This window comes from Triticum aestivum, chromosome 7A (genome assembly GCF_018294505.1).
Source record: "Triticum aestivum cultivar Chinese Spring chromosome 7A, IWGSC CS RefSeq v2.1, whole genome shotgun sequence".
Lineage (NCBI taxonomy): Eukaryota > Viridiplantae > Streptophyta > Magnoliopsida > Poales > Poaceae > Triticum > Triticum aestivum.
The window spans coordinates 422,760,389-422,776,655 of record NC_057812.1 but is presented as its reverse complement, the minus strand read 5'-3'; positions in this window follow the sequence as shown (position 1 = coordinate 422,776,655).

Genomic DNA, 16,267 nt, shown 5'->3' with positions numbered 1-16,267 from the left:
GAAGGGGCAATGCTACTATCCTTTTACCACACTTGTGCTTCAAAGTAGCACCATGATCTTCATGATAGAGAGTCTCCTATGTTGTCACTTTCATATACTAGTGGGAATATTGAATTATAGAACTTGGCTTGTATATTCCAATGATGGGCTTCCTCAAAATGCCCTAGGTCTTCGTGAGCAAGCGAGTTGGATGCACACCCACTTAGTTTCTTTTTGAGCTTTCATAGACTTATAGCTCTAGTGCATCCGTTGCATGGCAATCCCTACTCACTCACATTGATATCTATTGATGGGCATCTCCATAGCCCGTTGATACGCCTAGTTGATGTGAGACTATCTTCTCCTTTTTGTCTTCTCCACAACCACCATTCTATTCCACCTATAGTGCTATATCCATGGCTCAAGCTCATGTGTTGCGTGAAGATTGAAAAAGTTTGAGAACACCAAAAGTATGAAACAATTACTTGGCTTGTCATCGGGGTTGTGCATTATTTAAATACTTTGTGTGGTGAAGATGGAGCATAGCCAGACTATATGATTTTGTAGGGATAACTTTCTTTGGCCATGTTATTTTGAGAAGACATAATTTCTTAGTTAGTATGCTTGAAGTATTATTATTTCTATGTCAATATTAAACTTTTGTCTTGAATCTTATGGATCTGAATATTCTTTCTACAATAAAGAGAAATACATACTCCGATAATTCTGTTTTTATCATTTACCTACTCGAGGACGAGCAGGAATTAAGCTTGGGGATGCTGATACGTCTCCAATGTATCTATAATTTTTTATTGTTCCATGCTATTATATTATCAACCTTGGATGTTTTATATGCATTTATATGCTATTTTATATGATTTTTGGGACTAACCTATTAACCTAGAGCGTAGTGCCAGTTTCTGTTTTTTCCTTGTTTTAGAATATCGCTGATACGTCTCCAACGTATTTATAATTTTTGATTGCTCCATGCTATATTATCTACTGTTTTGGACATTATTGGGCTTTATTATCCACTTATTTATTATTTTGGGGACTAACCTATTAACCGGAGGCCCAGCCCAGAATTGCTGTTTTTTTTGCCTGTTTTAGGGTTTCAGAGAAAAGGAATATCAAACGGAGTCCAAATGGAATGAAACCTTCGGGAACGTGATTTTCTCAATGAACAAGACCCGGGAGACTTGGACCCTACGTCAAGACACAAAAGAGGAGGCCACGAGGTAGGGGCGCGCCTACCCCCCAGGCGCGCCCTCCACCCTCGTGGGCCCCTGTTGCTCCATCGACGTACTCCTTCCTCCTATATATACCTATGTACCCCCAAACGATCAGATATGGAGCCAAAACCCTAATTCCACCACCGCAACTTTATGTATCCACGAGATCCCATCTTGGGGCCCGTTTCGGAGCTCCGCCGGAGGGGGTATCGATCACAGAGGGCTTCTACATTAACACCATAGCCCCTCCGATGAAGTGTGAGTAGTTCACCTCAGACCTACGGGTCCATAGTTATTAGCTAGATGGCTTCTTCTCTCTTTTTGGATCTCAATACAATGTTCTCCCCCTCTCTTGTGGAGAACTATTCGATGTAATCTTCTTTTTGCGGTATGTTTGTTGAGACCGAAGAATTGTGCGTTTATGATCAAGTCTATCTATGAACAATATTTGAATCTTCTCTGAATTCTTTTATGTATGATTGGTTATCTTTGCAAGTCTCTTTGAATTATCAGTTTGGTTTGGCCTACTAGATTGATCTTTCTTGCAATGGGAGAAGTGCATAGCTTTGGGTTCAATCTTGCGGTGTCCTTTCCCAGTGACAGTAGGGGCAGCAAGGCACGTATTGTATTGTTGCCATCGAGGATAACAATATGGGGTTTTCATCATATTGCATGAGTTTATCCCTCTACATCATGTCATCTTGCTTAAGGCGTTACTCTGTTTTTAACTTAATACTCTAGATGCATGCTGGATAGCGGTCGATGAGTGGAGTAATAGTAGTAGATGCAGGGAGGAGTCGGTCTACTTGTCTCGGACATGATGCCTATATACATGATCATGCCTAGATATTCTCATAACTATGCTCAATTATGTCAATTGCTCAACAGTAATTTGTTCACCCACCGTAGAATACTTATGCTCTTGAGAGAAGCCACTAGTGAAACCTATGGCCCCCGGGTCTATCCTCATCATATTAATCTCCTACTACTTAGTTATTTCCTTTTCTTTTTACTTTGCTTTTACTTTACTTTGCATCTTTATCATAAAAATACCAAAAAATATTATCTTATCATATTTATCAGATCTCACTCTCGTAAGTGGCCGTGTAGGGATTGACAACCCCTTATCGTGTTGGTTGCGAGGATTTATTTGTTTTGTGCATGTGTGGGGGACTGGCGCTTAGCCTCCTACTAGATTGATACCTTGGTTCTCAAAACTGAGGGAAATACTTACGCTACTTTGCTGCATCATCCCTTCCTCTTCGGGGAAAAGCAATGAAGTGCTCAAGAGGTAGCAATAAGGATTTTTGGCACCGTTGCCGGGGAGGTCTATGCAAAAGTCAATATACCAAGTACCCATCACATACCCTTATCTCCCGCATTACATTATTTGCCATTTGCCTCTTGTTTTCCTCTCCCCCACTTCACCCTTGCCGTTTTATTCGCCCTCTCTCTCTATCCTCCCTCTCTTTCTCTATTTGCCTCTTTTTGCCCGCTTGCTTTTTGTTTGCTTGTGTGTTAGTTTGCTTGCTTGTCACGATGGCTCAAGATAACACTAAATTGTGTGACTTCACCAATACCAACAACAATGATTTTATTAGCACTCCGATTGCTCCTCTTACCGATGCTGAATCTTGCAAAATTAATACTGCTTTGCTGAATCTTGTCATGAAAGATACATTTTCCGGCCTTCCTAGTGAAGATGCCGCAGCCCATCTAAATAGCTTCGTTGATTTGTGTGATATGCAAAATAAGAAAGATGTGGATAATGATATTTTTAAATTGAAGCTATTTCCTTTTTCGCTTAGAGATCGTGCTAAAGCTTGGTTTTCGTCTTTGCCTAAAAATAGTATTGATTCATGGAACAAATGCAAAGATGCTTTTATCTCTAAGTATTTTCCTCCCGCTAAGATCATCTCTCTCAGAAACGATATTATGAATTTTAAGCAACTTGATCATGAACATGTTGCACAAGCTTGGGAGAGAATGAAACTAATGATACGTAATTGCCCTACTCATGGCTTAAATTTGTGGATGATTATACAAAAAAATTATGCCGGATTGAATTTTGCTTCTAGAAATCTTTTAGATTCGGCCACGAGAGGCACTTTTATGGAAATCACTTTAGGAGAAGCTACTAAACTCCTAGATAATATTATGGTTAATTAGTCTCAATGGCATACTGAAAGATCTACTAATAAAAAGGTGCATGCGATAGAAGAAATTAATGTTTTGAGTGGAAAGATGGATGAACTTATGAAATTATTTGCTAGTAAGAGTGTTTCTTCTAATCCTAATGCTATGCCCTTGTCTACTTTGGTTGAGAATAATAATGAATCTATGGGTGTGAATTTTGTTGGTAGGAACAATTTTGGTACAACGCATATAGAGGAAATTTCAATCCTAGGCCTTATCCTAGTAATCCCTCTAATAATTATGGTAATTCCTACAACAATTCTTATGTAAATTATAATAATATTCCCTCTGATTTTGAATCTAATATTAAATAATTTATTACTTTGCAAAATAATTTTAATGCTTTGATTGAAGAAAAATTGCTTAAGATTGATGAGTTGGCTAGGAACGTTGATAGAATTTCTCTTGATGTTGATTCTTTGAAACTTAGATCTATTCCTCCTAAGCATGATATCAATGAGTCTCTCAAAGCCATGAGAATTTCCATTGATGAGTGCAAATAAAGAACCGCTAGGATGCGTGCTAAGAAAGATGCCTTTATAAGAGCGTGTTCTTCTAGTTCCTATGAAAATAAAGATGAAGATCTAAAAGTTATTGATGTGTCCCCTATTAAATCTTTGTTTTGCAATATGAATCTTGATAATGATGGTACTGATTATGATCCACCTTTACCTAGAAGGTGTTCCAAGAATTCGGAATTTTTTGATCTTGATGCTAAAATTGATAAAAGTGGGATTGAAGAAATTAAAACCCTAGATGTTGCTAAACCCACTATTATGGATTTCAAGGAATTTAACTATGAAAATTGCTCCTTGATTGATTGTATTTCCTTGTTACAATCTGTGCTAAATTCTCCTCATGCTTATAGTCAAAATAAAGCGTTTATTAAACATATCGTTGATGCCTTGATGCAATCTTATGAAGAAAAACTTGAATTGGAAGTTTCTGTCCCTATAATACTTTATGATGAGTGGGAACCAACTATTAAAATTAAAATTAAAGATCATGAATGCTATGCTTTATGGGATTTCGGTGCTAGTGTTTCCACGATTTCCAAAGACTTTATGTGATTTGTTAGGTTTCCGTGATTTTGATGATTGCTCTCTAAATTTGCAGCTTGCGGATTCCACTATTAAGAAACCTATGGGAAGAATTAATGATGTTCTTATTGTTGCAAATAGGAATTATGTGCCCGTAGATTTTATTGTTCTTGACATAGATTGCAATCCTTCATGTCCTATTATTCTTGGTAGACCTTTCCTTAGAACGATTGGTGCAATTATTGATATGAAGGAAGGAAATATTAGATTCCAATTTCCATTAAGGAAAGGCATGCAACACTTTCCTAGAAAGAAAATTAAATTACCTCATTAATCTATTATAAGAGCCACTTATGGATTGCCTACCAAAGATGGCAATACCTAGATCTATCCTTGCTTGTTATGCCTAGCTAGGGGCGTTAAACGATAGCGCTTGTTGGGAGGCAACCCAATTTTATTTTTATTCCTTGATTTTTGCTCCTGTTTAGTAATAAATAATTTATCTAGCCTCTGTTTTGGTTGTGTTTTTTGTTTAATTAGTGTTTGTGCCAAGTAGAACCGTTGGGAAGACTTGGGGAAAGTCTTGTTACACTTGCTGTAAAAAAAACAGAAACTTTAGCGCTCACGAGAACTACTGCCATTTTTATTTGCAAAGTGATATTTAGTTAATTATTTTTGAAGATGATTAATATATAAATTCCTCACGTACATCAATTTATTTTAGAATTTTTGGTGTTCCAGATCTTGCGCTAGCTACAGATTACTACAGACTGTTCTGTTTTTGACAGATTCTGTTTTTCGTGTGATGTTTGCTTATTTTGATGAATCTATGTCTAGTAAAATAGTTTATAAACCATAGAGAAGTTGGAATACAGTAGGTTTAACACCAATATAAATAAATAATGAGTTCATTACAGTACCTTGAAGTGGTCCTTTGTTTTCTTTCGCTAACGGAGCTCACGAGATTTTCTACTTTGAGTTTTGTGTTGTGAAGTTTTCAAGTTTTGGGTAAAGATTTGATGGATTATGGAACAAGGAGTGGCAAGAGCCTAAGCTTGGGGATGCCCATGGCACCCCCAAGATAATCTAAGGACACCTAAAAGCCAAAGCTTGGGGATGCCCCGGAAGGCATCCCCTCTTTCGTCTACTTCTATAGGTAACTTTACTTGGAGCTATATTTTTATTCGCCACATGATATGTGTTTTCCTTGGAGCGTCTTGTATGATTTGAGTCTTTACTTTTTAGTTTACCACAATCATCCTTTCTGTACACACCTTTTGAGAGAGCCATACATGATTTGGAATTTTTTAGAATACTCTATGTGCTTCGCTTATATCTTTTGAGTTATATAGTTTTGCTCTAGTACTTCACTTATATCTTTTAGAGCACGGTGGTGGATTTGTTTCATAGAAACTATTGATCTCTCCCGCTTCACTTAGATTATTTTGAGAGTCTTAAATAGCATGAAAATTTGCTTAAAATCCTAATATGCTAGGTATTCAAGATTAGTAAAATTTTCTTATGAGTGTTTTGAATCCTAAGAGAAGTTTGATGCTTGATGATTGTTTTGAGATATGGAGGTAATAATATCAAAGTCGTGCTAGTTGAGTAGTTGTGAAATTGAGAAATGCTTGTGTTGAAGTTTACAAGTCCCGTAGCATGCACGTATGGTAAACGTTATGTAACAAATTTGAAACATGAGGTGTTATTTGATTGTCCTCCTTATGAGTGGCGGTCGGGGAAGAGCGATGGTCTTTTCCTACCAATCTATCCCCCTAGGAGCATGCGCGTAGTGCCGAGTTTTTTGATGAGTTGTAGATTTTTGCAATAAGTGTGTGAGTTCTTTATGACTAATGTTGAGTCCATGGATTATACGCACTCTCACCCTTCCATCCTTGCTAGCCTCTTCGGTACCGTGCATTGCCCTTTCTCACATTGAGAGTTGGCGCAAACTTCGCTGGTGCGTCCAAACCCCGTGATATGATACGCTCTTTCACACATAAACCTCCTTATATCTTCCTCAAAACAGCCACATACCTACCTATTATGGCATTTCCACACCCATTCCGAGATATATTGCCGTGCAACTTTCCACCATTCCGTTTATCATGACACATTCATTATTGTCATATTGCTTAGCATGATCATGTAGTTGACATAGTATTTGTGGCAAAGCCACCATTTATAATTCTTTCATACATGTCACTCTTGGTTCATTGCATATCCGGGTACACCACGGGAGGCATTCATATAGAGTCATACTTTGTTCTAGTATCGAGTTGTAATCATTGAGTTGTAAATAAATAGAAGTGTGATTATCATCATTTTATAGAGCATTGTCCCAAGTGAGGAATTATAAAAAAAGAGAAGGCCCAAAAAAAGGGAAAGAGAAAGGCCATAAAAAAGGAGAAGGCCCAAAAAATGAGAGAAAAAGAGAGAAGGGACAATGTTACTATCCTTTAGCACACTTGTGCTTCAAAGTAGCACCGTAATCTTCATGATAGAGAATCTCTTATTTTGTCACTTTCATATACTAGTGGGAATTTTTCATTATAGAACTTGGCTTGTATATTCCAACAATGGGCCTCCTCAAGTGCCCTAGGTCTTCGTGAGCAAGCAAGTTGGATGCACACCCACTTAGTTTCTTTTGTGGAGCTTTCATACATTTATAGATCTAGTGCATCCGTTGCATGGCAATCCCTACTCCTTGCATTAACATCAATCGGTGGGCATCTCCATAAGCCCATTGATTAGCCTCGTTGATGTGAGACTTTCTCCTTTTTGTCTTCTCCACATAACCCCCCTCATTATATTCTATTCCACCCATAGTGCTATGTCCATGGCTCGCGCTCATATATTGCGTGAAACTTTATAGGTTTGAGATTACTAAAGTATGAAACAATTGCTTGGCTTGTCATCGGGGTTGTGCATGATGAGAGCATTCTTGTGTGACGAAAATGGAGCATGACTAAACTATATGATTTTGTAGGGATGAACTTTCTTTGGCCATGTTATTTTGAGAAGACATAATTGCTTTGTTAGTATGCTTGAAGTATTATTATTTTTATGTCAATATGAACTTTTGTCTTGAATCTTTCGGATCTGAATATTCGTACCACAATTAAGAAGAATTACATTAAAAAATTTCCAAGTAGCACTCCGCATCAAAAATTCTGTTTTTATCATTTACCTACTCGAGGACGAGCAGGAATTAAGCTTGGGGATGCTTGATACGTCTCCAACGTATCTATAATTTTTTATTGCTCCATGCTATATTATCTACTATTTTGGACATTATTGGGCTTTATTATCCACTTTTATATTATTTTTGGGACTAACCTATTAACCGGAGGCCCAGCCCAGAATTCCTGTTTTTGCCTGTTTTAGGGTTTCAAAGAAAAGGAATATCAAACGGAGTCCAAATGGAACGAAACCTTCGGGAACGTGATTTTCTCAACGAACAAGACCCAGGAGACTTGGACCCTACGTCAAGACACAAAAGAGGAGGCCACGAGGTAGGGGGCGCGCCTACCCCCCCCCCCCAGGCGCGCCCTCCACCCTCGTGGGCCCCCTGTTGCTCCACCGACGTACTCCTTCCTCCTATATATACCTATGTACCCCCAAACAATCAGATACGGAGCCAAAACCCTAATTCCAGCACCGCAACTTTCTGTATCCACGAGATCCCATCTTGGGGCCTGTTCCAGAGCTCCGTCGGAGGGGGCATCGATCACGGAGGGCTTCTACATCAACACCATAGCCCCTCCAATGAAATGTGAGTAGTTCACCTCAGACCTATGGGTCCATAGTTAGTAGCTACATGGCTTCTTCTCTCTTTTTGGATCTCTATACAATGTTCTCCCCCTCTCTTATGGAGAACTATTCGATGTAATCTTCTTTTTGCGGTGTGTTTGTTGAGATCGATGAATTGTGGGTTTGTGATCAAGTCTATCTATGAACAATATTTGAATCTTCTCTGAATTCTTTTATGTATGATTGGTTATCTTTGCAAGTCTCTTTGAATTATCAGTTTGGTTTAGCCTACTAGATTGATCTTTCTTGCAATGGGAGAAGTGCTTAGCTTTGGGTTCAATCTTGCGGTGTCCTTTCCTAGTGACAGTAGGGACAGCAAGGCACGTATTGTATTGTTGCCATCGAGGATAATAAGATGGGTTTTTCATCATATTGCATGAGTTTATCCCTCTACATCATGTCATCTTGCTTAAGGCGTTACTCTATTTTTAACTTAATACTCTAGATGCATGCTGGATAGCGGTCGATGAGTGGAGTAATAGCAGTAGATGCAGGCAGGAGTCGGTCTACTTGTCTTGGACGTGACGCCTATATACATGATCATGCCTAGATATTCTCATAACTATGCTCAATTCTGTCAATTGCTCAACAGTAATTTGTTCACCCACCGTAGAATACTTATGCTCTCGAGAGAAGCCACTAGTGAAACCTATGGCCCCCGGGTCTATCTTCATCATATTAATCTCCTACTACTTAGTTATTTCCTTTGCTTTTTACTTTACTTTGCATCTTTATCACAAAAATACCAAAAATATTATCTTAGCATAACTATCAGATCTCACTCTCGTAAGTGGCCGTGTAGGGATTAACAACCCCTTATCGCATTGGTTGCGAGGATTTATTTGTTTTGTGCAGGTGCGAGGGACTGGCGCGTAGCCTCCTACTGGATTGATACCTTGGTTCTCAAAAACTGAGGGAAATACTTACGCTACTTTTCTACATTATGCCTTCCTCTTCGGGGAAAACCAACGCAGTGCTCAAGAGGTAGCAATCGCAGAAAAGGAAAATCAAACGGAGTCCAATTGACCTGAAACTTCATGGAACTTATTTTTGGATCAGAAGAAGCGCAGAAGACTTGGAGTGCATGTCAAGCGATCAACGAGGAAGCCACGAGGCAGGGGGGCGCGCCCACCCCGCTGGGCGCGCCCTCCACCCTCGTGGGCCCCTCGTGGCTCCCCTAACGCACTTCTTCCTCCTATATATCTCCATATACCCTAAAACGATCGAGGAGCACAATAGATCGGGAGTCCCACCGCCAGAAGCCTCCGTAGCCACCGAAAGCCAATCTAGACCCATTCCGGCACCCTGTCGGAGGGGGAATCCCTCTTCGATGGTCATCTTTATCATCCCGGTGCTCTCCATGACGAGGAGGGAGTAGTTCTCCCTCGGGGCTGAGGGTATGTACCAGTAGCTATGTGTTTGATCTCTCTCCCTCTCTCGTGTTCTTGAGGTGATACGATCTTGATGTATCGCGAGCTTTGTTATTATAGTTGGATCTTATGATGTTTTCTTCCCCCTCTACTCTCTTGTAATGGATTGAGTTTCCCCTTTGAAGTTATCTTATCAGATTGAGTCTTTAAAGATTTGAGAACACTTGATGTATGTCTTGTTGTGCGTATCTGTGGTGACAATGGGATATCATGTGACTCACTTGATGTATGTTTTGGTGATCAACTTGCGGGTTCCGCCCATGAACCTATGCATAGGGGTTGGCACATGTTTTCGTCGTGATTCTCCGGTAGGAACTTTGGGGCACTCTTTGAGGTTCTATGTGTTGGTTGAATAGATGAATCTGAGATTGTGTGATGCTTATCGTATAATCATACCCACAGATACTTGAGGTGACATTGGAGTATCTAGGTGACATTAGGGTTTTGGTTGAGTTGTGTCTTAAGGTGTTATTCTAGTATGAACTCTAGGGCTGTTTGTGACACTTATAGGAATAGCCCAACAAATTGATTGGAAAGAATAACTTTGAGGTGGTTTCGTACCCTACCATAATCTCTTCGTTTGTTCTCTGCTATTAGTGACTTTGGAGTGACTCTTTGTTGCATGTTGATGGATAGTTATGTGATCCAATTATGTTATTATTGTTCAAAGTACTTGCACTAGTGAAAGTATGAACCCTAGGCCTTGTTTTCTAGCATTGCAATACCATTTACGCTCACTTTTATCATTATTTACCTTGCTGTTTTTATATTTTCAGATTACAAATACCTTTATCTACCATCCATATTGCACTTGTATCACCATCTCTTCGCCGAACTAGTGCACCTATACAATTTATTATTATATTGGGTGTGTTGGGGACACAAGAGACTCTTGTTATTTGGTTGCAGGGTTGCTTGAGAGAGACCATCTTCATCCTACGCCTCCTACGAATTGATAAACCTTAGGTCATCCACTTGAGGGAAATTTGCTAATGTCCTACAAACCTCTGCACTTGGAGGCCCAACAATGTCTACAAGAAGAAGGTTGTGTAGTAGACATCAATGTGTTGCCATCCTATGATGTCTGAGTAGATTTTGTTGTCCAATCAATAATTGGTGAATTGCTATGATTGATTTAATTTGCTTGTGGTTATGTTCCTGTCCTTTGGTGCCCATCATATGAGCGCGCGCGTGGATCACACCATAGGGTTAGTTGTATGTTGATAGGACTATGTATTGGAGGGCAAGAGTGACAGAAGCTTCAACCTAGCATAGAAATTGATGCATATGGGATTGAAGGGGGACAAATATATCTTAATGCTATGGTTGGGTTTTACCTTAATGAATGTTAGTAGTTGCAGATGCTTGCTAATAGTTCCAATCATTAGTGCATAGAATTCCAAGTCAGGGATGACATGCTAGTAGTGGCCTCTCCCACATAAAACTTGCTATCGGTCTAGTAACGTAGTCAATTGCTTAGGGACAATTTCACAACTCCTACCACCACTTTTCCACACTCGCTATACTAACGTTATTGCTTCTTTACCTAAAACAGCCCCTAGTTTTTATTTATGCGCTCTTTATTATCGTGCAAACCTATCGAAAAACACCTATAAAGTACTTCTAGTTTCATACTTGTTCTGGGTAAAGCGAACGTTAAGCGTGCTTAGAGCTGTATCGGTGGTCAATAGAACTTGAGGAAATATGTGTTCTACCTTTAGCTCCTCGTTGGGTTCGACACTCTTACTTATTGAAAGAGGCTATAATTGATCACCTATACTTGTGGGTTATCAGGGGGCTTCAATTGGTCCATAAAAAGTCATCAAAAATTGGCACGTCAATTGGACTCCGTTTGGTATTCCTTTTCTGTAGAACTCAAAAACAAGGAAAAATAGAAAGTGGCACTGAGCTCTAGGTTAATAGGTTAGTCCCAAAAATCATATAAAATTGCATATAAATGCATATAAAACATTCAAGATGGATAATATAATAGCATGGAACAATCAAAAATTATAGATACGTTAGAGACGTATCAGCTCTTATGTTGACTCTTTATGATGTTATGATAAATTGCAATTGCCTCAATGACTAAGACCATAGTTTGTTAGTTTTCAATGAAGTTTATGATTCATACTTTACCTTGTGAATGAATTGTTAATTTAGCATAAGAAATTATATGACAACATATGTTGTTGTTCTAAAGATGATCATGATGCCCTCATGTCCATATTTTATTTTATCGACACCTCTATCTCTAAACATGTGGACATATTTTTCGATTTCGGCTTTCGCTTGAGGACAAGCGACGTCTAAGCTTGGGGGAGTTCATACGTCCATTTTGCATCATGCTTTTATATTGATATTTACTGCATTATGGGCAATTATTACACATTATAGCACAATACTTATGCCTTTTCTCTCTTATTTTGTAAGGTTTACATGAAGAGGGAGAATGTCGGCAGCTAGAATTCTGGACTGGAAAAGGAGCAAATATTAAAGACCTCTTCTGCACAACTCCAGCAGTCTTGAAACTTCACGGAGAATATTTTTGGAATATATAAAAAATATTGGAAGAAGAGAGCACCAGAGGGGGGCCACCTGCCATCCACAAAGGTGGAGGGCGCACCCTACCCCACTGGGCGCGCCCTTCGGTCTTGTGGGCCACCGCATGCCCTTGATGCCCATCTTCTGCTATATGGTGTGTTTTGACCTGGAAAAAACCAGAAGGAATCTTTCGGTACGAAGCGCCGCCGTCTCGAGGCGGAACTTGGGCAGAACCAATCTAGGGCTCCGGCGGAACTGTTCTGCCAGGGAAACTTCCCTCTGGGAGGGGGAAATCGAAGCCATAATCATCACCAATGATCCTCTCATCGAGAGGGGGTCAATCTCCATCAACATCTTCACCAGCACCATCTCCTCTCAAACCCTAGTTCATCTCTTGTATCCGATCTTTGTCTCATAACCTCAGATTGGTACCTGTGGGTTGCTAGTAGTGTGATTACTCCTTGTAGTTGATGCTAGTTGGTTTATTTGGTGGAAGATCATATGTTCAGATCCTTAATGATAATTAATACTCCTCTAATTAGGAACATGAATATGCTTTGTGAGTAGTTACATTTGTTCCCTAGGACATGGGAGAAGACTTGTTATAAGTAATCATGTGAATTTGGTATTCGTTCGATATTTTGATGAGATGTATGTTGTCTTTCCTCTAGTGGTGTTATGTGAACATCAACTACATGACACTTCAACATGATTTGGGCCTAGGGGAAGGCATTGGAAAGTAATAAGTAGATGATGGGTAATTCCTGCTCGTCCTCGAGTAAGTAAATGATAAAAAAGATAATTTTTGATGTGGAATGCTACCTAGCATAATCTTGATCATGTAATCTAATCATGGCATGAATATTAAGACACGAGTGATTCAAAGCAATAGTCTATCATTTGACATTAAGACAATAATACTTCAAGCATACTAATAAAGCAATCATGTCTTTTCAAAATAACATGGCCAAAGAAAGTTATCCCTACAAAATCATGTGGTCTCACTATGCTCCATCTTCACCACACAAAATATTCAAATAATGCCCAACCCCTATGACAACCAAGCAATTGTTTCATACTTTTGACATTCTCAAACCTTTTCAACTTTCACGCAATACATGAGCATGAGCCATGGACATAGCACTATGGGTGGAATAGAATATGATGGTGGTGGTTGTGTGGAGAAGACAAAAAGGAGAAAGTCTCACATCGACGCGGCTAATCAACGGGCTATGGAGATGCCCATCAATTGATGTCAATGTGAGGAGTAGGGATTGCCATGCAACGGATGCACGAAGAGCTATAAGTGTATGAAAGCTCAAACTGGAAACTAAGTGGGTGTGCATCCAACTTGCTTTCTCATGAAGACCTCGAGCATTTGAGGAAGCCCATCATCGGAATATACAAGCCAAGTTCTATAATGACAATTCCCACTAGTATATGAAAGTGATAACTCAAGAGACTCTCTATATGAAGAACATGGTGCTACTCTGAAGCACAAGTGTGGTAAAAGGGTAGTAACATTGCCCCTTCTCTCTTTTTCTCTCATTTTTTTGTATTTTTGTATTTTTTTGTGGGCTTCTTTGGCCTCTTTTATTTTGATAACCTCACATGGGACAATGTTCTAATAATGATGATCATCACACTTTTGTTTACTTACAACTCAATATTACAACTCGATACTAGAACAAAGATATGACTTTGTATGAATGCCTCCGGCGAAGTACCGGGATGTGCAATGATCTAGCGTAGCAATGACATCAAAAAACAGATAAGCCATGAAAACATCATGCTAGCTATCTTACGATAATGCAAAGCAATATGACAATAAATGCTCAAGTCATGTATATGATGATGGTGGAAGTTGCATGGCAATATATCTCGGAATGGCTATGGAAATGCCATAATAGGTATATATGGTGGCTGTTTTGAGGAAGATATAAGGAGGCCTATGTGTGATAGAGTGTATCGTATCACGGGGTTTGGATGCACCGGCGAAGTTTGCACCAACTCTCGAGGTGAGAAAGGGTAATGCATGGTACAAAAGAGGCTAGCAATGATGGAAGGGTGAGAGTGTGTATAATCCATGGACTCAACATTAGTCATAAAGAACTCACATACTCATTGCAAAAATCTATTAGTCATCGAAACAAAGTACTACGCGCATGCTCCTAGGGGGGATATATTGGTAGGAAAAGACCATCGCTCGTCCCCAACCGCCACTCATAAGGAATATAATCAATAAATACCTCATGCTCCAACTTCATCACATAACGGTTCACCATACGTGCATGCTACGGGAATCACAAACTTCAACACAAGTATTTCTATAATCCACAACTACCCACTAGCATGACTCTAATATCACCATCTTCATATCGCAAAACTATTGCAAGGAATCAAACATATCATATCCAGTGATCTACAAGTTTTATGTAGGATTTTATGAATAACCATGTGAATGACCAGTTCCTGTCATCTCTCTAAATAGATATAAGTAAAGCAAGAGAGTTTAATCCTTTCTACAAAAGATATGCCCACGCTCTAACAAATATAAGTGAACCAAAAGAGCATTCTACAAATGGCGGTTTTCTATGTGAAGAGAAACAGGCAATCCAAACTTCAAAAGATATAAGTGAAGCACATGAAGCATTCTATAAAGCCATACTCAAAAGATATAAGTGAAGTGCAATGAGCATTCTATAAATCAACCAAGGACAATCTCATACCAGCATGGTGCATCAAAGAAAAGTGAAAACTAAATGCAAAATACGCTCCAAGATTTACGCATATCATGTGACGAATAAAAATATAGCTCCAAGTAAAATTACCGATGATCGTTAGAAGAAAGAGGGGATGCCTTCCGGGGCATCACCAAGCTTGGTTGCTTGGGAGTCCAAGAATATTACCTTGGGGTGCCTCGGGCATCCCCAAGCTTAGGCTCTTTCCATTCCTTATTCCTTCATCCATCGTGATCTCTCCCAAAACTTGAAAACTTCAATAACACAAAACTTAACAGAAAGTTTGGTAAGATCCATTAGTATAATAAAGCAAATCACTAATCTAAGTACTATTGCAAACCAATTAATATTTTTTTTCATTGTAGCTACAGTAATATATCTTTTCCATGGCTTAATCCACTGATAGAAATTGATAGTTTCATCAAAACAAGCAAACTATGCAATAAAAACAGAATCTGTCTTAAACAGGACAGTCTATAGTAATCTGAACATTCACCATACTTATGGTACTCCAAAAATTCTGAAACAATTAGGAAAAATAAAAAAAATTATATAAAGACAGTGCAAAAAATTTCAGAACCATTTGATGTTCCAGTAAAAAATGTAAAATCGCGCACTACAGCCAAAGTTTATGTTCTGCTTTGCACAAACCAACAAGCAATGTAAACATCCTAAAGGCAAATCTTGGCACATTATTTTTATAATACAATGGAATTATACAAGGGTATAATTATTTTGTTGAAAAGTTTCTGTAATCAAGATTCACAAAGTTTCCGTGAGCATGAACAAAGTTCAAGGAGCTCCCCCACTTCAACAATGCTTGTCTCTCTCACTTTCACTTTCCTTTTTGAAAAGTTTTGGGTTCCCCTCTTTATTTTATTTTTGTTTTTAAACAATATAAAAGCACTCAACATAAATAAATGATCCTATAAAACTTCGAGTTGTCTCCCTGGCAGCGCTTTCTTTAAAGTCATTAAGCTAGGCATATAGTGCCCAAGTAATGAATCCACCCGGATCCCAAGGTATATCAAAGCCAATTTTAATTAACAATGATTTGTGATTTAGTAGTGAGCACAAAGTAACATATATCATGCAAAAACAAAGTCTAACTCTCTTCCTATGCATCGGCATGTCATAAAAGAACATTTCATGCACACATAGTAAAGGCCAATGCATAGTATAAGAAGTTTCTTGCAATTTTATCATATTGGAAACATAGAGAGGCAGAGATGTAGTTCCTCTCTCATAATAATTGAAAGTAGGAGCAGCAAGCACATGCATATTATATCTAT